The 23,869-nt window shown below is 46.5% G+C and overlaps 2 non-coding genes across 2 annotated transcripts; one reads left to right on the top strand and one right to left on the bottom strand.

Annotated features, from left to right (window-relative positions):
• Window positions 1-22,346: 22,346 nt before the first annotated feature.
• On the bottom strand, window positions 22,347-22,417 carry TRNAG-GCC (transfer RNA glycine (anticodon GCC)). The gene has a single exon. It is a non-coding gene; the product is annotated as a tRNA-Gly (tRNA).
• Window positions 22,418-22,552: 135 nt separating this feature from the next.
• TRNAG-GCC (transfer RNA glycine (anticodon GCC)) lies at window positions 22,553-22,623 on the top strand. The gene has a single exon. It is a non-coding gene; the product is annotated as a tRNA-Gly (tRNA).
• Window positions 22,624-23,869: the final 1,246 nt, after the last annotated feature.

Genomic DNA, 23,869 nt, shown 5'->3' with positions numbered 1-23,869 from the left:
ATTTCTGACTGCAGCCCAGGTCCAAAAATGTCTGGAGAGCACCAGGTTCAGGGAGGCTGCACCTCTAAGGTTATATATCTATTTAATTGCATTTCTAGGCCACCTTCTCTGCCAATGGGATCAAAGCTCTTGAGGAATAGCTCAGTCCGTAGAGCACGAGACTCTTAATCTCAGGGTCGTGGGTTCCAGCCCCACATTGGGCAAAAGATTCCGGCATTGCAGGGGGTGGGCTGGATGACCCTCGGGGTCCCTAGGATTCAATCTGCAAGGTGGTTTCTGGGGGTTTTCCTGTTGTTGTTCTGTCTCTCACGGCTACGGTAAACCTACTATTAAAATTATTGACTGGTCATTTCTTCGTCGGAGGGCAAACGGGCAAATTTAGCAGGGGATCAAATACTCCCCCCCCCCATTGTACCTCTCCTCCCTCCGCTCCATTACTGTGAGGTACGTTAGGCTGGGAGCCTCTGAGGTCACTCTGTGGGATCTTCCTGGCTTTTTGGTATGCTTTAACATATTATAACGTATTATAACGCATTAAGGGACGCGGGTGGCGCTGTGGGTTAAACCACAGAGCTTAGGGCTTGCTGATCAGAAGGTCGGTGGTTCGAATCCCCGCGACGGGGTGAGCTCCCGTTGCTCGGTCCCTGCTCCTGCCAACCTAGCAGTTTGGAAGCACGTCAAAAGTGCAAGTAGATAAATAGGTACCACTCTGGCGGGAAGGTCAACGGCGTTTCCGTGCGCTGCTCTGGTTCGCCAGAAGCGGCTTAGTCATGCTGGCCACATGACCCGAAGCTGTACGCTGGCTCCCTCGGCCAATAAAGCGAGATGAGCGCCGCAACCCTAGAGTCAGCCACGACTGGACCTAATGGTCAGGGGTACCTTTACCTTTACCTTTAACGTATTATAATCCCCCCCCAATTTTATTATTTTTATTATTTTGTAAGCCTCTCAGGTTTGTTTGTTTTTTTACAATCATACAACCAAGCAGCGCATAACTGTTACGAAATAAATAAAACAAATAAATAAAAAATGACTGACTTGGGGAGGGGATTTGAACCTTTGTCTCTCCCAGGTCTTTGCCCCCCACTTTCATTTTTGTTGTTGAATAATTCTTATTAATTTTCAATTACAAAAATCCAGTGCGCGCCATATTCTATTAACACCAAACAGCAATTCCAATTCAAATACAAATCAATTACATTGGCAATTATAAATTTTGTTTGGCTTCCCACGTGCTGTACTTCCAAGGCCCTTCAGTTCTGCCTCCAGACTTTTTCTCAGACCAAATACAATCCACTCTTGATAAAATCCCTCATACCACAGCTACAATAATTAAATTCAGTTCGCATTAACACATGTAATAATTTGCAAATTCGCAAGTGAAGTTCTCCTTTCTTCTTCCTGCGTGGGGTTTTAATTTGTTCCTTTAATTCTTTATCAAATATTATGCCCATATTAGTTATTCCTGATCCCTGCGTGGCTTACGGCTTGAAGTTACCCGGGAGACGTCTCTCTCTTTGTTCTCAACTCTTCTGATTACAGCTGTAAAATTCCACTTTCGATTTCAGGCAAGAGAGTATTGCCCCCCCACTCTTAAACCAGCAGTTTCCAAACCTTTTCAGCCTAGCCCACCCCTTTTGCCAGCTCCATAAACTCATCCCCCTGACCCGACCCCATTAGAAGCACAATTCAGATTTGCACAACCCACTAAGGAAGATATTAGCACAGTAAATTTTAAAAAAAGAGTAGCAACTGACTGCACATTTTATTCAAAATTCAGTTGAAACTATTAAGTTGAACCAATTCGACAAACTGGTGAACTTGATTTTTAAAAATACCAGCTTTCCAAAGTCTAAAAACCAAGTGCCCCTCTAGCACACACACACACACACCACCACCCACTTGCCTCTTAGCACCCCCTAGGAAACCCCCACCCAATTTGGGAAATCAGTGCTCTAACCACTGCTCCTCGCTGCCTTTCCACCTTTCCAGCGGGATTCTGCCCCTCCGATTCTTTGGAACATACTCCCATCGTGAAGGTTCATCCCTCTGTCTCCTTTTTTTTTATTAAAAAAAATAATTTTTATTAGTTTTCAATTACAATCCAATAATAGCCTCATGATAATGTTGTAAACAAAAATTGCCCTTTTCCCCCTTATGGGGTACCCAAGAGCCCATATAGAGTCCTTACATAGGTTCCCTATTGGTAGGAGAGAATAACAGAGGACAACCAGAGAATATTGAGAAGCAAAGCAGCTAGTAAGCCTGATCTTTATTGATCTGTTGCAACAGGGTGCTCCCCTCTCACGCAGGAAAGGAGCAGGACCCAGAAAAATGCTGTGCAAGGCCAGAACATCACAGAAGGGGTGTAACCTAAGACCACCCCTCAGATACATCACACCTCCATCACAGAAACGGAGTTCTAAAACAGAAATTTGAGTATTGTTTATCTCCTGTCTGGCAGGTTACTTGATTGGATCCCCTGGGGAGCCTGGCCATTATTTTGTAGCCATAAATACTTATTTCCTGGGCCAGGTCACAGGCTCACACCCTATTCATATCTTAAATATGCCCTTAAGACAGGATTTGTGAGGAAAGAGAAAATGGGGAGGTTTCCCACTTTGACCTTGCTGAGAAAACATTTGGTCAGTTTAGGAATCAAAATGGTTCCAGGTCGGTCTTCCTGTGCTGATCTATGTACGTGCTTGGTTGGTACGCTTATGAACATTACCATATACCTAAGACCATAAAATTCCTATCACAATAACAACGCCAATTTATAATGCAATTATTGATACCAGTCGTTCAAATCCCTCTGTCTCCTGGAGGCTGGTCTCAGCTGCAGCCATGTTCAGCTGAACTTTTTCTTTCTTTCTATGGAAACTTTTGTTTAATTCTCATCGTGATTTTGTGTGAGGGCTCTGCGGAACTCCCAGTTGCTTTGGTTAGAAGGTTTAACGGCCTGCCTGCTTTTCTGATCTTCTGCAGGAGACGAGGATTCTTGGAAGAGAGAAGAAAACCCACTTCCTGAGAAACCAAGGGAGCAGGGCCAGACGGGGCTGCCTGCCGTTGTGGCGGCCTCCACTTCCGCCGAGGCTGAGATCTCTGAGAGAGGGCTGCGTGTGGGGATTTCTACTGCCAAAGAGCTTCTGCTGAGACACCCACAAGAAAGAGAGAGACAGGTGGCCAAACATCCCTGCAGGACTCATTTCAAGAGGTGACCTCGACCCAGAAGCCCTCCTCCTCACCCCACATCGGACTGGCTGGAAGACCTGCCAACGCCGCCTTCAAGGAAGCCCAGGACCAAGAAGGGGGCGGCAGGGAGAGAGAGAAAGGAAGACATTGGCACCAACCTTGGCGCAAGAGATCTCAGCCGGAGATGGTATCCTACCCAAGGCCGACCACCCAGTGGCAAGAGAAATGGCTCGCTGAGCTCCAGCGGGCCACTGATTTTGAGGAAGCCATTCAGGAGCTCACAAAGGACCTCTCCGCAAGAGGCAGGAGGGCAGCCCAGGGCAGATGGAGAGGCCCCCTGCAGTACCTCAGCGCCACGGCCACAAGGAACATCCAGTACTTGTACGACGTCAACAAGGCCGAAGCTCTGAGAAAGATCCTCGAGCCTCCCCCTCCTCCTTGCGAGATCCCCGCGATGGAGATCTACAAACACTTCTCCGAAGCGTTTGCTAGCGAGGGCTGGGGCCTGTTCCCGCGTCCGCGTGGCTGGCCTCGCCTTCCCGCCATGAGAGGCTCCGCCGGCCTGGAGAGAGACTTCGCCCCCAGAGAGGTGAAGGAGATGATCCACCACATCAAGAAGAAGAACGTGGGGAAGGATAAGCTGACGCCCGCCTTTCTCAGCCAGCAAGACCCCGGGTGCCTAGTGCTGACCGCCGTTTTCAACCGGTGCAAGCGGCTGCGTCGCATCCCCTCCGAGTGGAAGAGGTCGGAGACCATCCTCATCTTCAAAGGCGGCGACGCCAAGGAGCTGAAGAGCTGGAGGCCCATCGCCATGTGCGACACCCTTTACAAGATGTACGCCCGGTGTCTGAACCACCGCATCAACACCTGGGTCATCGATGGTGGCGCCATCTGCCCGCAACAGAAATACGGCACGGGGTGCGTCTTCATCTTGCAGGCTTTGTTGGACGAGTGCCGGCGTTCGGGGCAGGAGTTTGCCCTCGCCAAGCTGGACCTCTCCAGCGCCTTCAGCTCCATCCCTCACCAGCACGTCTTCAACGTGCTGTCGGAGCTGGGCATGCCCGAAGGCTTCCTCAGCGTGGTCCGCGATCTGTATAATGGGTGCACCACCACCCTGTCCAGGCTGGGTTGCCCAGATATCCCAATCCAGAAGGGGCTGAAACAAGGGTGCCCTCTGAGCTACACCATGTTCAAGCTGGCAATGGAGCCGGTTGTCCGATACATCGCCGCTCGATCCACTGGATTCGTTCTGCACGGCCGGAAGATCGACATCCTGGCTTACGTTGACGACCTGGTGCTTGTGGCCAGCAGCAGGAAAGGGCTGCAGGACGCGTTGGACGCCGCCACCGAGGCCACCCGCCGGGTGGGCTTGCGCTTCAACACCGCCAAGTGTGCGTCTCTCCACGTCCGACAGTGCCAGGTCCTGCCAACCGAGTTCACCATCCAGGGAGAAGCGATGACCCGCCTTCAGAGAGGAGAAACGTTCAAGTACTTGGGGGTTCTCCTGAGCTTCCCCGAACAGCCGTCCTCCAAAACCTTCTACAAAGAGTGGCTTGAAGAATTGGGAGAGATTGATGATTCGCTGTTGACTCCCGGGCAAAAGATGGACGCTCTCAAGACTGTCCTGCTGCCCAAAATATCGTCCTTCCTGAAAGGGCCGCCGGCCGCGAGGAAATGCCTTGAGGAAGTTGACGCCGTCATCGTCAACATGGCGAACAGGTGGCTCGGGGTGGCCCGTAACACCCTCCGCGCCCCCAGGCAGTGTGGAGGACATGGGATTCTGGAAATGGGACATCTGGCTGATGTTGCAGTGATCACCCACGTCTTCCTTCTGCTGACCAGCCCGGACCCCACCATGAGATCGGTGGCGCAAGGCTCCTTTGCCAACACTGTTGTGGAGGAGCAGAACTTGCGTGCAAATCCCTCTGGCAAAGCGCTGGCCCGCTATCTCAACAGGTCCTCCAGAGGCCATCTCAGGCTTGGCGGAGGCGTCACCCCCTGGCACCAGGCTGCCAATGCCACTTGGCACCTCAACAGATCCATTCAACTCCAGTGGTTCTGCAATGAAAGGCATGTGATTGGCGTGCAAATACAGATAGATGGCATGAGGCAGCAGTTCTCAGCTGAGAATAGGAGCAGCCTGGAAGGCGTTCTGAAGGACCTCATCTGCAAGAGCTACCCAAGCTACCCTGGGTGGAATTAGGCCTCGTGTGGCTCAGGCACAAGGCAAAAGCCCCTGCCGTTCTCTTGCAAGCTGATGCCAGACTCTTAACCTCAGACACTGTGCAGACGAACTCTCTCGACCTCACCAAAGCTCAGAGCTGGAGAACAATTGTCTTTCAGTTTCCACCCAATGTGCTCTGTCCATGCAGGTGTCTGCATGCTTCTCCTGGTCTGTAACTGTGGGTGGGTGGGAGGGAACTGGACAATTGTGGTCCCAGGAGTGAATTGGTGGAAAGGGTTGGGGGAAAAAGTAAAAGGGTACCATTCAATTCATTTTGACTCGGACCCATTGAAATCAATGGCCACGTCTAACTTCGGTCCATTGGTTTCGTTGGGTCTACTTGCAGAAAAAGCTAACTTGAATACAGCCCACAGGGATTAAGCGTATAAAAAAACAAGTCTTGCTGAGGAAGGATTCTGTAAAGGGGAATCTTGCCTCGCCAAACTTCTGGAATTATTTTTTTTATGGGAGTGCCAATAGGCATGCTGATAAAGATGGATCTGGTGGATGCTGTGTATATACTTCATGTTCCAAAATGTTCCTGACAAAGTCCCTTGTGGCCAACTAAATTTAGCCGCCGTGGAATAATAATAATAATAATGATAATTTTTTATTTATACCCTGACCTCCCCGGCCAAAGCTGGGCTCAGAGCGGCTAACAACAAGTAAAAATAGCACAGTGTACATAAAATCACACAGTCAGTTAATTAAAATACATTCTAAAATCAATTCAGAATCAAATTAATGGCAACCATAGGGCTAGAGTTCTATGAGGATTACAGAAAGAGAGAGGGGGTCAGACTGTGCCTTGGCCAAAGGCCTGGTGGAACAGCTCTGTCTTGCAGGCCCTGCAGAAAGATGTCAAGTCCCGCAGGGCCCTAGTCTCTTGTGACAGAGCGTTCCACCAGATCGGGGCCACGACCGAAAAAACCCTGGCTCTGGTCGAGGCCAGCCTAACCTCCTTGTGGCCCGGGATCTCCAAGATGTTTTTATTTGAAGACCGTAAGCTCCTCCGTGGGGCATACCAGGAGAGGCGGTCCCGTAGGTACGAGGGTCCTGGGCCATGTAGGGCTTTAAAGGTTAAAACCAGCACCTTAAACCTGATCCTATACTCCACCCGGAGCCAGTGTAGCTGGTATAGCACTGGGTGAATGTGAGGAGCCCGTAAGGAGTCTTGCCGCGGCATTCTGCACCCGCTGAAGTTTCTGGGTCAGCTTCAAGGGCAGCCCCATGTAGAGCGAGTTACAATAATCCAGTCTGGAGGTGACCGTCGCGTGGATCACAGTGGTGAGGTCAGGGTGAGACTGTGCTGGTCCCGGGGGAAAGGTTACCGTTGGCGTAGTCAAAGTCTGGTCCTGGGTCACTGGTCTGGAAACAGTTCACAAGGAGCGAGGCGAGGTCCGAAGCAGGAAGCTGGGCGGGGACAGGAACACTGGAAGGTCAGGTCTGGGTCCGGGCAAGAGCAGGTACTCAACGACGTTGCTCCCGCAACCTGGGACTGGGCTGGCTGGCCTTTATCTTCTCTGAGGCCAGGGGCGGTCCCGGCCCCCAGGAGACCCGCCTCTCCTGGCCTTAAGGCGAGCACTCCTCCTGGGAGAAACCAGTTCCCTCCGCCTCTCTGCCTAAGCCTCTGCAGTTCAGGAGAGGCTGAAGGGTTACTGGGCCCAGGGGGAGACTCACCTGTAGGCACTGAGTCCTCAACCACCTCCGGAGCCGGAGTGGATTCACCTGGTGCCTGCTCCTGAGGATCCGGCACAGGTGCAGGCGCTTCAGAATCAAGGCCCTGCCCCAGTTCAGCCGGCCCTGGAGGCGGGGACTCCTGTGCAGGCTGGGATTCCTCCAGTTCAGCCTCTGAATCGGATTCCCAGGCCATCACAGAGAGAGGTAAGGAGCTAACTACTTAGCTTGGCGGAGGTGAAAAAATGCCGCCTTTGTTCAGGGCCGTCTTAAGCCTATCCGGCGCCGTGGTGCAAAGAACCCCTCTTTCCCAGTGCTGTCGACCTTTCCTCAAATCTCTCCTCCATAGGAGACTTGGGAAGGAAGCTGCAATCCCGCCAGCGATATGTTTGACGGGGCACAGCTGGCGGGTGTGCAGGGAAAGGGGAGGCCGGCGGCAAAGCCACGCAGCTCCCCCACACGCTGGGGCGCCCCTGAAAGGCCGGCGCCCTGGCGCAATGCGCCCATAAGCTCAATGGAAAAGACGGCTCTGCCTTTGTTACGGCTGCAGCCTGCGCCTCCGTAGAAAGGGAGGTGTCGGAGATTACACCCAAACTCTTAACGGATGGCGCTGGCACTAATCGCACCCCCGAAAGAGATGGGAGTTGGCCCCCCCAATCCCATATCGTCCCGTCCCAGCCAAAGGACCTCTGTCTTTGAAGGATTTCAGGAGAGCTGTCCTGTGGGTTAGTAACTCCAAGTGTTGTTAGACTCCCAGCTCCCATCAGCCTGAGCCAGCACAGTCAATGATCAGGCACGATGGGAGTTGTAGTCCAACCATTTTTGGAGACCACAGCATTGGCCATGGCTGACCTCTAAGAAACCTGCAGGCAGGATTCAAGCACCAGGATCCAAGCGCCTGTGTTTTTCAGCAACTGAGCATAGATATTACGGCTAGGAGCCATCAATAGTTTCTATAATTTGTCCAGTCCTATTTTAAAGCCATCTTGGTTAGCAGGAAGGGAGGGCAATAAATATAAGAGGGGCACCCATACGTGGTGGCAATGTAAAATGGTTAAAGAAGGCCTGGGAAAAGACATATAAAGATTTGAAGAGAATGCGGAAAATGACTGTTGTTAAAAAAAAAACCCTGAAGTTGTGATACTGAGATGTACAGGATTTGAATCACTTATCAATAGAAAGACTTGATTCCAGTATTTGAGAATGAATCCCAGGCCAGGATCAGCCCATCTCTATAGAAGCAAGAAGCCATCGCCAAAGAAGATTAAAGAAGACTGGCAAAACAAATCAATGAACTATGCTGGACATATTAGATAATTTAAAACCTAAAAAAAAGGACAATTATTGAATGCATTTTTTTTAAGCTTTTCGTATAGATTTCTACATTGGTATAACCTTTAAAAGTTACCTGTAATAAGACGGAAAGGTTTCAAAATTGGATTGTTAAGAATATAAGGTTTTATGGATGTGCATGAATACGTGCTAAACGATGAAATCAAGAGGGGGAGTGGAGGGAAGTCAACTAAAATTGTGGTTTAAAAATTTGTTCATGACTTTTTAATATATGTATACATTGTTGTTGTTTTTATGCATTGTTGTTATTTTATTTTATTTTATTATATTTTATGTTATGTTATGTTATGTTATGTTATTTTATTATATGTTATTTTTGGGAGATGAGTAAAATCTCCCAAAAACACACACATAAAAATCAAAAGTCATCTAGGCATGGAGTTCCACAGTTTAACTAGAATGACATGTATATATTGACGGGGCTCAACGACCAATCTGGAAAGAGAATCATGTCATGACATGAGATGAAGTCTTTGGCGCAACAATTCTTTATTTCCTTAGGATTTTTTAGATTGCCAGGAATTTTGCCCCCTCTCAACCAGCCTGCCGCTCGCTACAGCTGCTTCAGGCTGTGTTGCCATTTCGTCCATCTTCTCTGAATGCTAACTTTTTGTTGTGTGCCACCTCACGAAAACCCTTTCGGGTTAAAAAGCAGGGTGTTCGCTGCTGAAAAATCATGGCCCCCGTGGCGAAGATGACTTAGCATAGTTCAGCCACTGCTAACATATATATCTCACAAAAGCAATGACTTGTTTCGCACTTTGCACGTCATATATACTCTACCTGACATTGCTTTCACCTGAATATGTGTTTTGTGGCTGTTTGCATTGGTGCAGGCAGTGGTGGTGCAGTGGTTAGAGCACTGGGCCAGAGATCAGGGTTCGAATTCCCCACTGGGCCATGAAGCTCCCTGGATTTGACCTTTGACATCGGTCCCTGCCTCTCTCAGCCTAGCCCAACCTCACAAGGTTGTTGTGGCGATTAAAAAAGAACAGGGGGAACCACACACACCATACCTTAGGAGAAAAAGGTGAGGTAGAAATGAAACAAACAAATAAACCACAATCTTAAGCATTTCTAATCATTTCTAATGTCTGATCAACATTCTTTGGCCTTTGAAATGTGTTTGGGGGGGGGTTAAGGGTTTGGGTTTTTTCACCTTGTTTTTATTATGTATTGTGTGTTTTATTTTGTATTTTTATACTGTGAACGACCCTCGTATCTTTGGATAAAGGGCGGTGTACAAATTTAAATAAAAATAAATTTAAATAAAGATCTTGTTGGCCCTTTGAGGATGTCTGAACCAGGTAACTGTGGCCCTGACTAAGGAAGGGGTTGGAAGTTTGATTCCTCTACAAAATACTGAAGAATATCTGTCCTGAAGCCATGAACACCATACGTAGATTTGTGAAAGATAATCATAATCATAATCATAATATATTTATACCCCGCCCTTCTGGCTGGGTTTCCCCAGTCACTCTGGGTGGCTTCCAGCAAAATATTAAAATACAATAGTCCTTCATATATTAAAACCTTCCCTAAACATGCCTTGAGGTCTGGCTCATGTTGTTGTTTAGTCGTTTAGTCGTGTCCTACTCTTCGTAACCCCCTGGACCAGAGCATGCCAGGCCCTCCTGTCTTCCACTGCCTCCCGCAGTTTGGTCAAACTCATGCTGGTCTCTTCGAGAACACTGTCCAGCCATCTCGTCCTCTGTCGTCCCCTTCTCCTTGTGCCCTCCATCTTTCCCAACATCAGGGTCTTTTCCAGGGAGTCTTCTCTTCTCATGAGGTGGCCAAAGTCTTGGAGCCTCAGCTTCAGGATCTGTCCTTCCAGTGAGCACTCAGGGCAGATTTCCTTAAGAGTTGAGAGGTTTGATCTTCTTGCAGACCATGGGACTCTCAAGAGTCTCCTCCAGCACCAGAATTCAAAAGCATCCATTCTTCAGCGATCAGCCTTCTTTATGGTCCAGCTCTCACTTCCATACATCACTACTGGGAAAACCAGAGCTTTTACTATACGGACCTTTGTTGGCAAGGTGATATCTCTGCTTTTTAAGATGCTGTCTAGGTTTGTCATTGCTTTTCTCCCAAGAAGCAGGCGTCTTTTAATTTCATGGCTGCTGCAGTGGCACCATCTGCAGTGATCATGGGCCCAAGAAAGTAAAATCTCTCACTGCCTCCATTTCTTCCCCTTCTGTTTGCCAGGAGGTGATGGGCCCAGTGGCCATGATCTTCGTTTTTTTGATGTTGAGCTTCAGACCATATTTTGCGCTCTCCTCTTTCACCCTCATTAAAAGGTTCTTTAATTCCTCCTCACTTTCTGCTATCAAGGTTGTGTCATCTGCATATCTGAGGTGGTTGATATTTCTTCTGGCTCATAGGAACACACATTCATTTGGGAATCCCAAGTAGCCACACATAACAAACTACGCTTGCTGATTTCCTCCCTCTTCTACACAATTCTCAAAAGTGAAGGAGCCCTGGCTTCTTTCGCACCCGGCCACCATACCTGTGTCATACTAAAGCCGGCCGTTACTGATCTAGAAATCCAACCTGCAGATACAGCTTCTGCAACCTGGGAGACTTGGGCCAAGGATTCTGTGCTCGGGGGCACCAAACAATATTGGTTTGTCGAAAACAACGACGGCAAAGACGCAGCACAAAAGGAAAATGGGTTGGGAGGGAGGAGGAAATGAGCAGATGCCGCTTGCAAAGGACCACTTTGGCCTCAGCCAAAGAGCAAAACTAACTCTTCTGCAAATCTGTGGACTCTCTAGGTTGTTAAAAGCATTTGCTCCTGGTTGCTACTGAGAGATGAACCGCCTCTCATGGGCTTATTCATAGAGCAATCATATTTGCACAGTAGTATAGGGATGCGGGTGGCGCTGTGGGTTAAACCACAGAGCCTAGGGCTTGCTGATCAGAAGGTCGGCGGTTCGAATCCCTGCAACAGGGTGAGCTCCCGTTGCTCAGTCCCTGCTCCTGCCAACCTAGCAGTTTGAAAGCACGTCAAAGTGCAAGTAGATCAATAGGTACCGCTCCGGCAGGAAGGTAAACGTCGTTTCCGTGCGCTGCTCTGGTTTGCCAGAAGCGGCTTGGTCATGCTGGCCACATGACCCAGAAGCTGTACGCCGGCTCCCTCGGCCAATAAAGTGAGATGAGCGCTGCAACCCCAGAGTCGGTCACGACTGGACCTAATGGTCGGGGTCCCTTTACCTTTACCTTTAAATCCCAGTGCGTTCAATCTGCAATCCTGTTCACACTTATCCGGCAGTAAGTTTCATTTAACACAATGGGGCTTGGTGATTATATAAAGAAAATACAGTTATAAAGGGGAAACCAATGAAATTTATAAACTATTAGTAGAAATGGAGGATCAAGAAGATCAATTAAAAGAGGTGTGGGAAAAGGAGACAACAGGGTAGATAGATAGTCAACGCTGGGGGGGGGGTAAATATGGGAGAATCGCACGTTGAAAATGTTGTCTATAAGAATCAAATTATTATAAATTAGTTTGGAGACGGAATTTAACACATCATCATCATCATTTATTTATTTATACCCTGCCCATCTGGCTGGCTTTACCCAGCCACTCTGGGCAGCTTCCAGCAAAAGATTAAGGTAAAGGTAAAGGTAAAGGTAAAGGTACCCCTGCCCGTACGGGCCAGTCTTGACAGACTCTGGGGTTGTGCGCTTATCTCACTCTATAGGCCGGGGGCCAGCACTGTCCGAAGACACTTCCGGGTCACGTGGCCAGTGTGACAAAGCTGCATCTGGTGAGCCAGCGCAGCACACGGAAACGCCGTTTACCTTCCCGCTAGTAAGCGGTCCCTATTTATCTACTTGCACCTGGGGGTGCTTTCGAACTGCTAGGTTGGCAGGCGCTGGGACCGAACGACGGGAGCGCACCCCACCGCGGGGATTCGAACTGCCGACCTTTCGATTGGCAAGCCCTAGGCGCTGAGGCTTTTACCCACAGCGCCACCCGCGTCCTAGCAAAAGATTAAAAATACATTAAAACATCAGTCATTGCAAACTTCCCTAAACAGGGCTGCCTTCGGATTAAATCAAATAAACAAGGAATATTTGGTGTTATATCGGCGGGGGTGCCAGGAAACCAGGAATTATGTTCACATGAGGTGGAGGTGTAAATATGTACAGTGGTACCTCAGGTTAAGTACTTAATTCGTTCCGGAGGTCTGTACTTAACCTGAAACTGTTCTTAACCCGAAGCACCACTTTAGCTAATGGGGCCTCCTGCTGCTGCCGCGCTGCCGGAGCATGATTTCTGTTCTCATCCTGAAGCAAAGTTCTTAACCTGAAGCACTATTTCTGGGTTAGCGGAGTCTGTAACCTGAAGCGTATGTAACCTGAAGCATATGAAACCTGAGGTACCACTGTACAATTTTTCTGGCAAGTTACTTTGTAAGACGAGGGCCTTACCTGGCCACTGAAGTGTCCTCAGGTTGCAAGAACCCCAACTAAGTGATGGGGCCCTCTGGCAAATCGGTGGGCCTTTCCTGCATCCTCTCTCCTAGTTGCCAGGTGATGCACATGAATGAGATGGAAGATGGAGGCACAGAGCCCTGCTTGCTATGTGATGGATTCAAAGCTAAAAGAAAAGGAATCTTTTTATTTTAGGGGATGTCAGTGTTATGAGCCCCTCCATTTTACGCTCAGGTTGTATGCATGTGTAAATAAAGCCTTAATTTTTACCTTTACCTATGTCCTAAATGCTAGGGAAGTGGGTGGCGCTGTGGGTTAAACCACAGAGCCTAGGACTTGCTGATCAGAAGGTTGGCGGTTCGAATCCCCTTGACGGGGTGAGCTCCCGTTGCCTGGTCCCTGCTCCTGCCAACCTAGCTGTTCCAAAGCACGTCAAAGGGCAAGTAGATAAGTAGGTACTGCTCTGGCGGGAAGGTAAACGGCGTTTCTGTGCGCTGCTCTGGTTCGCCAGAAGCGGCTTACTCATGCTGGCCACATGACCCGGAAGCTGTACGCCGGCTCCCTCGGCCAGCAAAGCGAGATGAGCGCCGCAACCCCAGAGTCGGCCATGACTGGACCTAATGGTCAGGGGTCCCTTTACCTTTATGTCCTAAATGACACCACCGTCTCCGCTGACGGAGATGGGAAATGGGAACCCCTGGATTTTCTCCTCGCTCGGATATTGGGGTGGCGTGAATTAATAATAAGAATAAACTGAATACGAAGCCCCCTCCTTTCGGGTTTTCCTCTCCAACTTGTGTACCGTTTGCCAGTGTTCAAAGGGTGCCTGAGCAAACTTCCCCCACCCCCGCAGCATGCAAAAGTTGCGTGGCCTGACTCTGACAAAAGTGCCAATTTTCTTGATGGAGCGTATGAGTCATTCTCCTCCTCACCCTTTTGCACAGAAAATCCCCTGAACAAACTCGTTTGGCTCCATCACCCCTTGCCGCGCATAGGATGCCGACGCTCTTATTTTTATTTTTTAAAAAGGAAACCAGACAGGGTGCGACAGACGTCACTGAGGCCGCTTTGCCGTAAGCCGAACGAAAGAGGCGGCAGCCGGGGTGTTTGGGCATTGCAGGAGGAGGCAACTGAGATGGTACTGCGGGGGGGTAGGTGGGTGGGTGGAAAAAGCCAGAAACCGAGAAACTAAACAAAATTAGACCAAGAGCAGCTAAGGGCTGCCATATGTTTAAAGCCCAGTGTTTTCCTGCCCAAGAATCCTGGGAATGGTGATATGCCAATGACACTGGGAATTGTAGTTCTGGGGAAGGGGTAAAGGAGAGTTTCCAGGATTCTCTGGGGGGGTGTGTCATGTACCTTAAAGTGTTCTGCCCGGACACTGCGGTCCAGCGCCGAGGGCCTTCTGGCAGTTCCCTCGCTGCGTGAAGCCAAGTTACAGGGAACCAGGCAGAGGGCCTTCTCGGTGGTGGCGCCCGCCCTGTGGAACGCCCTCCCACCAGATGTCAAAGAGAAAAACAACCACCAGACTTTTAGAAGACATCTGAAGACAGCCCTGTTTAGGGAAGCTCTTAATGTTTAATAGATTATTGTATTTTAATATTCTGTTGGAAGCCGCCCAGAGTGGTTGGGGAAACCCAGCCAGATGGGTGGGGTATAAATAAATTATTATTATTATTATTATTATTATTATTATTATTATTATTAAAGGTTTGGTGTGCATGCAGCCTGCCAGAAGGACTTGGGGCGTCACATGGCAGGGCAAGGAAAGATGTGCTCTCCTAAGCATGTTCACACTCCTGTTTCGGAGACTTCTGCGCTGGCTCGGTGAGGTGGGTGGATGGAAAAAGCCAGCAACGGATAAACTAAACAAAATTAGACCAAGAGCAGCTAAGAGGGTCTCTTTTCTTGGCTGCCACGTTTGTTTATTTATTTATTTAACATGATTGTTACAAAATATAAGCAAAATATTGCAAATACATATATATTTCAAATAAGCACATATATATGAAAAAAGGGGAAAAAAGAAAAGAAAGAAGAAGAAAAAATAGAGAGAAAAGTTGGAAGAATTTCTTCCAAGTTTATTCTACAAATATCTCAGTATGAAAATAATAATGAAATTTCATTGATTGACTTCCATTGCTTACACTGCACTTCCTATATACATTTTAAGCAAGATTGTTTCTGTTATTCTGTATTTTCCCTATACAACCTCACACAAAGATTCTAATCAATCAGCTTTCTAAATCTTTCCTAAATCTATTCTGAACACAACCAATACCTTACATTTAATCCTTGTCTACATAAATAATCATTTAAACATTTCCATTGTTTCTGGATTATATTTTTTGGTTTTTGTCTTATCAAATCAGTCAACTTTGCTCATTCCAAGTATTATTTATTCAACCATTCTTCTTTGGGTGGAACATAATTTCCTTCCCAATTATTGGCTATCAACATTCTCGTTGCTGTTGTTGTGCATAAGAAAATATTAATTTTGTCATTTGGGATGACTCCATTCAAATTTCCTAATAAATATGATTCTGCTCTTTTCTTATGCTGCCACATGTTTAAAGCCCAGTGTTTTCCTACCCAAGAATCCTGGGAATGGCGATATGCCAATGGCGCTGGGAATTGTAGTTCTGGGGAAGGGGTAAAGGAGAGTTCCCAGAATCCTTTGGGGGGAAGTCATGTACAGTGGTACCTCGGGTTACATACGCTTCAGGTTACATACGCTTCAGGTTACAGACTCCGCTAACCCAGAAATAATACCTCGGGTTAAGAACTTTGCTTCAGGATGAGAACAGAAATTGTGCTCCAGCGGCGCGGCAGCAGCGGGAGGCCCCATTAGCTAAAGTGGTGCTTCAGGTTAAGAACAGTTTCAGGTTAAGAACGGACCTCCGGAACGAATTAAGTACTTAACCCAAGGTACCACTGTAATAAGGAATAATATAGAGCATTTTAAGTGGGAACTTCCAAAGTCCCTTCCTTGCCCCAGACAAGTTTTAAGATCAGATCTGTTGATCTTGAGTGGGAATTTTAGTCCCACAGAAACAAACTGAGCTCAAACCCACAATTGAAACTGAGGACTACAAATTGAGGATGTTCAAGACTCAATTTGAGGAAAGTCGGATTTTGAAAACTGGATTCTGGCCTGGAGTGAAGATGGAAAGTTGGCAAGACTTTGTTACACAGGGACTTACAGGCTGTTGGTATTTGGAGGGAGTGGAAGGTCTGGGGGCTCTTGAATTTGGAGATAATTTGAAATATGACTTTAGTTTTGGCCATGGAAATTTGGCTGGAGGGCTCAGAAGACACGACCATAACATCAGGATGGAATTCTCCTGGGATCTGTTATTTGACATCAAGGATTATGAAGAAAATCTGCAGAAGGGGCTTGGAGGGGACTTAAGGGCCTCGGACATTAGATTTCCAGATTGAAGGAATATAGGGAACTGACGGACAGGACTGGCAGTGTCTGAAACCAGGGAGGGAGCTGAGGGAAGAAGATTGGAAATTTAAAGTTCTTATTAATGTATATATTAAATTTAAGGTATATATGAAACTAACAAAAAATTTATTTTGAGGGATAGAGAAACGGAGGATTGACACTTTATGGATTTAGCAGAAATGTTATGAAGTTAAGTACTTATAAGTTTTAATTTTAAGTTTAAAATAAGGTTAAGAAAATTATGTTATGTATAATTGAGATTTAAGAGAAGGAAAGAGGGAAAGAATTTGTTGAAATCAGCTACATAGAAGTGGAATACAAGGAGGGAGGTGAGAGGAAGTCGAGGAAATAAGTGAAAGAAAGAAAGAGTGTGTTTTGAAATGCTTTTTTCTTGGTTTTTTTTCTTTTTTCTTTTTTTTGTATTGTGTTGGTGGTTTGTTTGTTTTGTGATGTGTCTTTTTTTTTGTTTTTGTTTTTAAAATGCAATAAAGATTATTTTTTTTAAAAAAAAGAAAGAACAGTTTCAGGTTAAGTACAGACCTCCGGAACGAATTAAGTACTTAACCTGAGGTACCACTGTACCTTAAAGGTTTGGTCCAGGGCAGGATCCTACCCAAGGATGTGGCTCTACGGAGAGCTGGCTTCAGGCACCAGGCCCGCTAGCCGACCAACTTTGCGTCACAAGGGCACCTGCAAATATTGTATATTGTTTTTTGCGGGTTTGGGGTTTTTTGTGTGTGCATATTTTCGCTTTTATATGTATCTTTGTTGTTGTTGGTTTTTTCCCTCTCACTTTTCCTTCTTTTTTTCTGTAGCACTTTATTTCTTTTAACTGAAATCACCTTTTGTTGTTTAGTTGTTTAGTCGTTTAGTCATGTCCGACTCTTCGTGACCCCCTGGACCAGAGCACGCCAGGCACTCCTGTCTTCCACTGCCTCCCACCGTTTGGTCAGACTCATGCTGGTAGCTTCGAGAACACTGTCCCACCATCTCGTCCTCCATCGTCCCCTTCTCCTTGTGCCCTCCATCTTCCCCAACATCAGGGTCTTTTCCAGGGAGTCTTCCCTTCTCATGAGGTGGCCAAAGTCTTGGAGCCTCAGCTTCAGGATCTGTCCTTCCAGTGAGCACTCAGGGCTGATTTCCTTCAGAATGGAGAGGTTTGATCTTCTTGCAGTCCATGGGACTCTCAAGAGTCTCCTCCAGCACCAGAATTCAAAAGCATCCATTCTTTGGCGATCAGCCTTCTTTCTGGTCCAGCTCTCACTTCCATACGTCACTACTGGGAAAACCAGAGCTTTTACTATACGGACCTTTGTTGGCAAGGTGATGTCTCTGCTTTTTAAGATGTTGTCCAGGTTTGCCATCGCTTTTCTCCCAAGAAGCAGGCGTCTTTTAATTTTGTGGCGGCTGTCACCATCTGCAGTGATCATGGAGCCCAAGAAATCACCTTTATAAAATATAAATATCAGGGAGGGAAACAAAAAAAACCCCAGGGGCATCTGCAAATGGGGCATGAATGCGGCGATATCAACCCCGCCACTGTGTGGTAATCGCTGTGCCTGGGGCAGCCAGCTGAGCCTTTTATCCACCTCAGTAACCAGAGGAGGAATGGCCGCCGGAAGGAGCACAGAGAGAAGAAACGGGATGGTTATACCGTCCAATATTTCTCCGCTGAAAATAGGGATGTCAATCAATCAATCAAAGTCCCTTCAATGTGTGCTTGTGAAATGAAAACATCTGAATCTCTACATCATGTTATGTTTATCTGCCCTTTGTACAGTTCAGCCCGTGCTAGTTCCAAGTTTCCAAGTTTTATTACGGCAAAAGCCAGTGACACTAAACACCACAAGATCAAACAAAAAGAAATCAACAACAACATCAGAAAAAAAAAGGATTACACAAGGGAACTTCGCAGTGTGCCATTCAACAGAAGAGATTTACGCTTCCTGATTACTAAAGTGCAAAATTTGGCCACCTCATATGATATTGAGCTTGAGGAATCTTCCAGAAGGTATTTTCGTAGAATTTCGGGGGAGGATTCCAAATAATGTTGTAGGGGTATGAATTTTGATAAAAGCGGCAAAATAAGTTGAACTCGCTCTTCACTATAAAATTCGCAAAATAGAAGGATGTGTGTGACAGATTCTACCTTATTAGACATACAGGGGCAGAGGCGCGCATGCATTGGTACCCACGTGAATTTGCCGTACAGCACTGCTGAGGGCATTGTCTCAAAGCGGGCTCTAGAGAAAGCCCATCTATAAGCTTCGTTAGTGATGTTAGTTAAGTAAGGGGCAGTTGCAAAATTAGGCCAAGCTTTTAAGCATCTATACGTCTCCGGGAGCAGGGCGTCTTCTTGTTGTAATTCAACATCGTAAAGTCTCTGAGTGATAATTGCTTTTGCCTTATTCAGAGTTCCGTGCTAGTATACTAAACTCCATAATCCAGCCTATGGCTGACAAACCAGTAGACCTACAGCTTGCCTGGGTTCTTCAAGATGTGGATCCTTATATTACCCTACAGGTTGCTAAATTCCTAACAGCCGTCCTCTCGTACAAGAGACGGAATGGAATGTTAGCTGATTATTGATAGTTATAAGAATTTTCTATAATGACATCAGATATTGATTTTAGTGTAGTGCCTAAATTTTTTAATCTTAATCTTAAACTTTTTTTATGAACGGCTAATATCTGTCCTTGTGAGTTGTGAACTGTGTTATACTACTTGTGGTTTGTATGAGTCCACTGTTTTATTTGATTTGTTTTGTTGTGTTATGTTTCATGATGGGCGTAAAGCCGAATAAACATTTTGATTGATTGATAGGGACGTCCTATTTTGTGGGACACGGGTGGCGCTGTGGTCTAAACCACTGAGCCTAGGGCTTGCCACATGACCCGGGAAAACGGTCTTCGGACAAACATCAGCTCCCTCGGCCAGTAAAGCGAGATAATAATAATAATAATAATAATAATAATAATAATAATAATAATTTATTATTTGTATCCCGCCCATCTGGCTTGGTTTCCCCAGCCACTCCGGGCGGCTTCCAACAAAGATTAAAAATACATTAAAATGTCACACATTAAAAACTTCCCTGAACAGGGCTGCCTTCAGATGTCTTCTGAATGTCAGGTAGTTGTTTATCTGTTCGACATCTGCTGGGAGGGCGTTCCACAGGGTGGGTGCCACCACCGAGAAGGCCCTCTGCCTGGTTCCCTGTAGCTTTGCTTCTCGCAATGAGGGAACTGCCAGAAGGCCCTCGGTGCTGGACCTCAGTGTACGGGCTGAACGATGGGGGTGGAGACGCTCCTTCAGGTATACTGGGCCGAGGCTGTTTAGGGCTTTAAAGGTCAGCACCAACACTTTGAATCGTGCTTGGAAACGTACTGGGAGCCAATGCAGATCTCTCAGAACCGGTGTTATGTGGTCCCGGCGGCTGCCCCCAGTCACCAGTCTAACTGCCACATTCTGGATTAGTTGTAGTTTCCGGGTCACCTTCAAAGGTAGCCCCACATATAGTGCATTGCAGTAGTCCAAGCGGGAGATAACTAGAGCATGCACCACCGAGATGAGTGCCACAACCCCAGAGTCAGGGGTTCCTTTACCTTTATCTATTTCATTATTATAATTCAAATTATAGTTTTAATATACTATTTATTTTGCCCACTTTGTTGGTAAATGGGTTGCCATGCGCCCGGAATTTCTATGAGTTCCTCCCACAAAGCTGAAAAACAACTTTTGAGTTTCATTTCCCCAAAATATGGCAGCTCTCTCGGGAGTCCAACAAAATCTGGAGGGCACCAGGTTGAAGAAGGCTTGCATAGATGAATCCTTCCTGTAGCCTTTGGTTTCTGGGCTATACATAGAACCCAACAGAGAAAAACCCTGTGAATTCGAAGGCAGCCCTTTTCACAGCAGCAACAGAATTCATGTCCGATGCTTGAGATTTATTGTTTATTATCGGCAGGAAGCCTGAAAGGCGGAACTGAGATAAGATGATGTGAAAGCCGAGGCCTGAGACCATCCCTCACTCCCAGCTGCATTTTCCAAATTATTCCGAAGCCTTTGCTTTTAACTCTGCCATCGCAAGGGAGTCTCCGGACCCAGAGTCAAAATACCTTGTCCACGGTGTTAGAGGGGGGAAAACTGCTCCCTTTCCCTTATGGGGTACTGTATTCCCTTATGGGGGGACGCGGGTGGTGCTGTGGGTTAAACCACAGAGCCTAGGGCTTGCCGATCAGAAGGTCAGCGGTTCGAATCCCCGCAATAGGGTGAGCTCCCGTTGCTCGGTCCCTGCTCCTGCCAACCTAGCAGTTCGAAAGCATGTCAAAGTGCAAGTAGATAAATAGGTACCGCTCTGGAGGGAAGGTAAACGGTGACTGGACCTAATGGTCAGGGGTCCCTTTACCTTTATTCCCTTATAGGGTATATATTTGGGACCTTAGAATTCTTATAACAACAGGATTTTTTTTCTGGGGTGGGTGGGGGCAAAGTGAAATACAAAAAGCAATGGGAGCAGTCTAATTTTTCACGAACATAAATGAGACAGACAGGACCTGTATATTTACCAGGCGCTGGAGTCTACAGGAGAATTATAGCATCATAGAATTGTAAAGTTGCAAGGGACCCTGACGGTCATCTAGTCCAACCTGCCTGCAATGCAGAAATTCTTCTCACAGCTGTCCCTGGGTGGGCTTGAACCACCAGCCTTCTGGGGGTCAGAAGGTTTTTTGTGCTTGAATCCTGCTTGTTCCAACAGGGCAATTTTTGCCTCATATCTCAGGTTCTACAAATGCTGGAAAGTGACTGGTTATATATTCATTTTTTTGTAAAAAAAAAAACCCCATGAAATCTGGGGATTATCGTTCATAGGGTGGGGTGCCCCCTTGTGCCCCACACAAAGCAGCCACCATGTAAAAAATTTGGCAATCCATTTACAGGGCCTGCGAGTTGTGGCAGAGAGAGAAGAGGGCTTATCAGAGACTGGGTTAGAAGAACCTTCTCCAAAATAGAGGGCACAATGTTGTGCAAAGCTGGGCTGGACTCCGCCCCCCCATCCCCCAAAATCAAAACTTTCCAGAAGGGTGGCAGTATTTAATCTCTTACAGAAAAAACAACAAAGTCTCATGACGCCTTAATGGCTTAATAAATTTGTTTCGCAGACCACAGCCCAATCCATCAGATACATGTTATGTATCTGTAATGAACATCCCTGTATGTACATGTTATAAAAGGTTGTTATGAATGGTGCAGGGGAACTGGAAAGTTAGGTCAGAGGGAAGGGAAAGGCAGGAAAGTATAGAAAGAGAAAGCTTCCTTAATATTGGTGGTAATTTGCAAAACAGTTGTTGATAGCACACAAATTCTGGCACTGGTAAATCAATTAAGACATCTAAAGCGCTAAGTCATTTTCGTTAAAGCTGCAACAAAACACTTTCTGGGTGATGTGGCCTCCTTGAGTAAGTAAAAATATAAAAGGACACCAAGGTGTGATATAGGTTGTGTACTGCTGATCACACACACACAAAAACACACACACACTCTTACATCACACTTTGGGGATTATTATTATGTCCAATGGTGTATAAAGTTGAAGAAACTTTGAGTGCTTACAAAACAAAGGATGCATGACATATACATTGAAAATTCTTTTCCCGGACTTAAAGCAATGTCAACAGATGTTGGGTTTGCTTGCATTGATGATTCAGTGGTAGAATTTTCACCCGCCACATGGGAGACCGTGGGTTCGATTCCCCACCAATGCAAATTCCTTCTCCCCCACCCCATGCAAGAGAATCCAGTCATTGCAAAAGCAGCTAACACTTGTTGGAGCAAAACCATTTGTGCACCACAGCACAAGCCAGCATGCACCTGACGAAACTGATGGTGGTGCACAGAAAGCTTATGCCAGGAGAGTAGTATTTGCTTTTGCAACTGTGGAACATTGGATACCTTTCCTAGGTGGGGGGGGGTTGGGGGGGCAGCAAAAAAGAAGCTTCTTGCATTGGCCGGGAATCGAACCCGGGCCTCCCGCGTGGCAGGCGAGAATTCTACCACTGAACCACCAATGCATTTGCATGCACAACGTTTCTGCAGCAACTCTTTTTAATTACTGCAATTAGCAAGGATGCTCTTGCGCAGTCACCATTAGAAGCGTCCAGCATGATGTGCACATGCATCCCTGCAAAAAAATTCAGCTCGTGCCTGCATTGGTGGTTCAGTGGTAGAATTCTCGCCTGCCACGCGGGAGGCCCGGGTTCGATTCCCGGCCAATGCAACAGTTGTCTTTATTTTGTTTCTATTTTAAATTATGGATTGATTGACCCCGATTTCATCTAAGTGCTGCGTTCCCTTGGGCTGCTCGGAAAGAGACTGTCTTTGCTGGCCTGACATAAACCTACGCCCGCTTGAATTCCCAAATAAAATGAACTGATCCATATTTCTTCAAAAACTTCACAAGAAGTCCACTCTTTTCTTTAGCAGGCTAACTTTTTACACATTCCACAAGACTAAGTGCCTGCAGGTTCCTTTTTTAGAAGCTTTGTGGGTTTGATTTTTTTTTTGTACATTTTTAATTGCAGTTTTAAAGTGAACCTCGGCATTGTGCACGATAAGAGAATGTGTCAGTATTTCAGGGTTCTGCATTTTATCTATAAAATGTGCCTTCTTCTTTTTTGCCACAACAAAAGTAAAATGTTGCTTTGTAAATAATAATAATAATAATAGTAATAATAATAATAATAATAATAATAATAATAATAATAATAATAATAATAATAATAATAAAATAAACCCACGCCCGCAATTTGGAGTTCCAACAGTTAACAGGATTCCACCCACCCCCTTCTCCCTCTCCTTTCGAGGTATTGCAACCGCGATCGCGCGTGTTTTTGTAGACTCGGAAGCCCCACTGGAGTTCACATCCCCACGTTAAAGCGTCGCGATGCAGAGAGAACGGCAACTGCAGCCTGGCTCCCTTTTGCTTCTCGGCGAGCCGCCTGCTGCAGCAGCGAGCCGGGCTTTGCAACGCTTCGCTCCTTCCTTCACGTTAAACTTTATAAGAACGTAAACATGTTCACGTTAAACTTTATAAGAACTGTGATTTGGAAAACCGTTAAAAGGCGTGCAATGAAATTCAACCAAGGGGAAGCGAGGAAGTCACTTAACAATGTTCATAAGTCTAATTTTTAATAAGGTTATGATTTATGTTGGTTTATGTGTTTGTTTATAATTTTGTGAAAACCAAAAAAAATTGTTAAAAAAATAAAAATAAAACCCGAGGCAGAAAATAAACGTGGACTCCTGAGCATATTTTCACCGCTTTCTCCCCCAGAATTGTAGGGATGGAAGGGAACCCTAAGGGTCATCTAGTCCAACCCCCCGCAATGGCAGGAATGTCATCTAAAACAGAGAAATCTCCAAGGAAGGAAGGAAGCAGAGTGTTGCTCCTGCCACTTAAATGAAATCGCTGCCACAATCTAGAATTTCTTCAATTGGTCCTTAATCAAGTGATTGTTTCGCGG

This window comes from Podarcis raffonei, chromosome 13 (genome assembly GCF_027172205.1).
Source record: "Podarcis raffonei isolate rPodRaf1 chromosome 13, rPodRaf1.pri, whole genome shotgun sequence".
NCBI classification, from domain to species: domain Eukaryota; kingdom Metazoa; phylum Chordata; class Lepidosauria; order Squamata; family Lacertidae; genus Podarcis; species Podarcis raffonei.
Note: the sequence above shows the minus strand (reverse complement) of the source record. Positions and strands in the feature narration are given on the sequence as shown.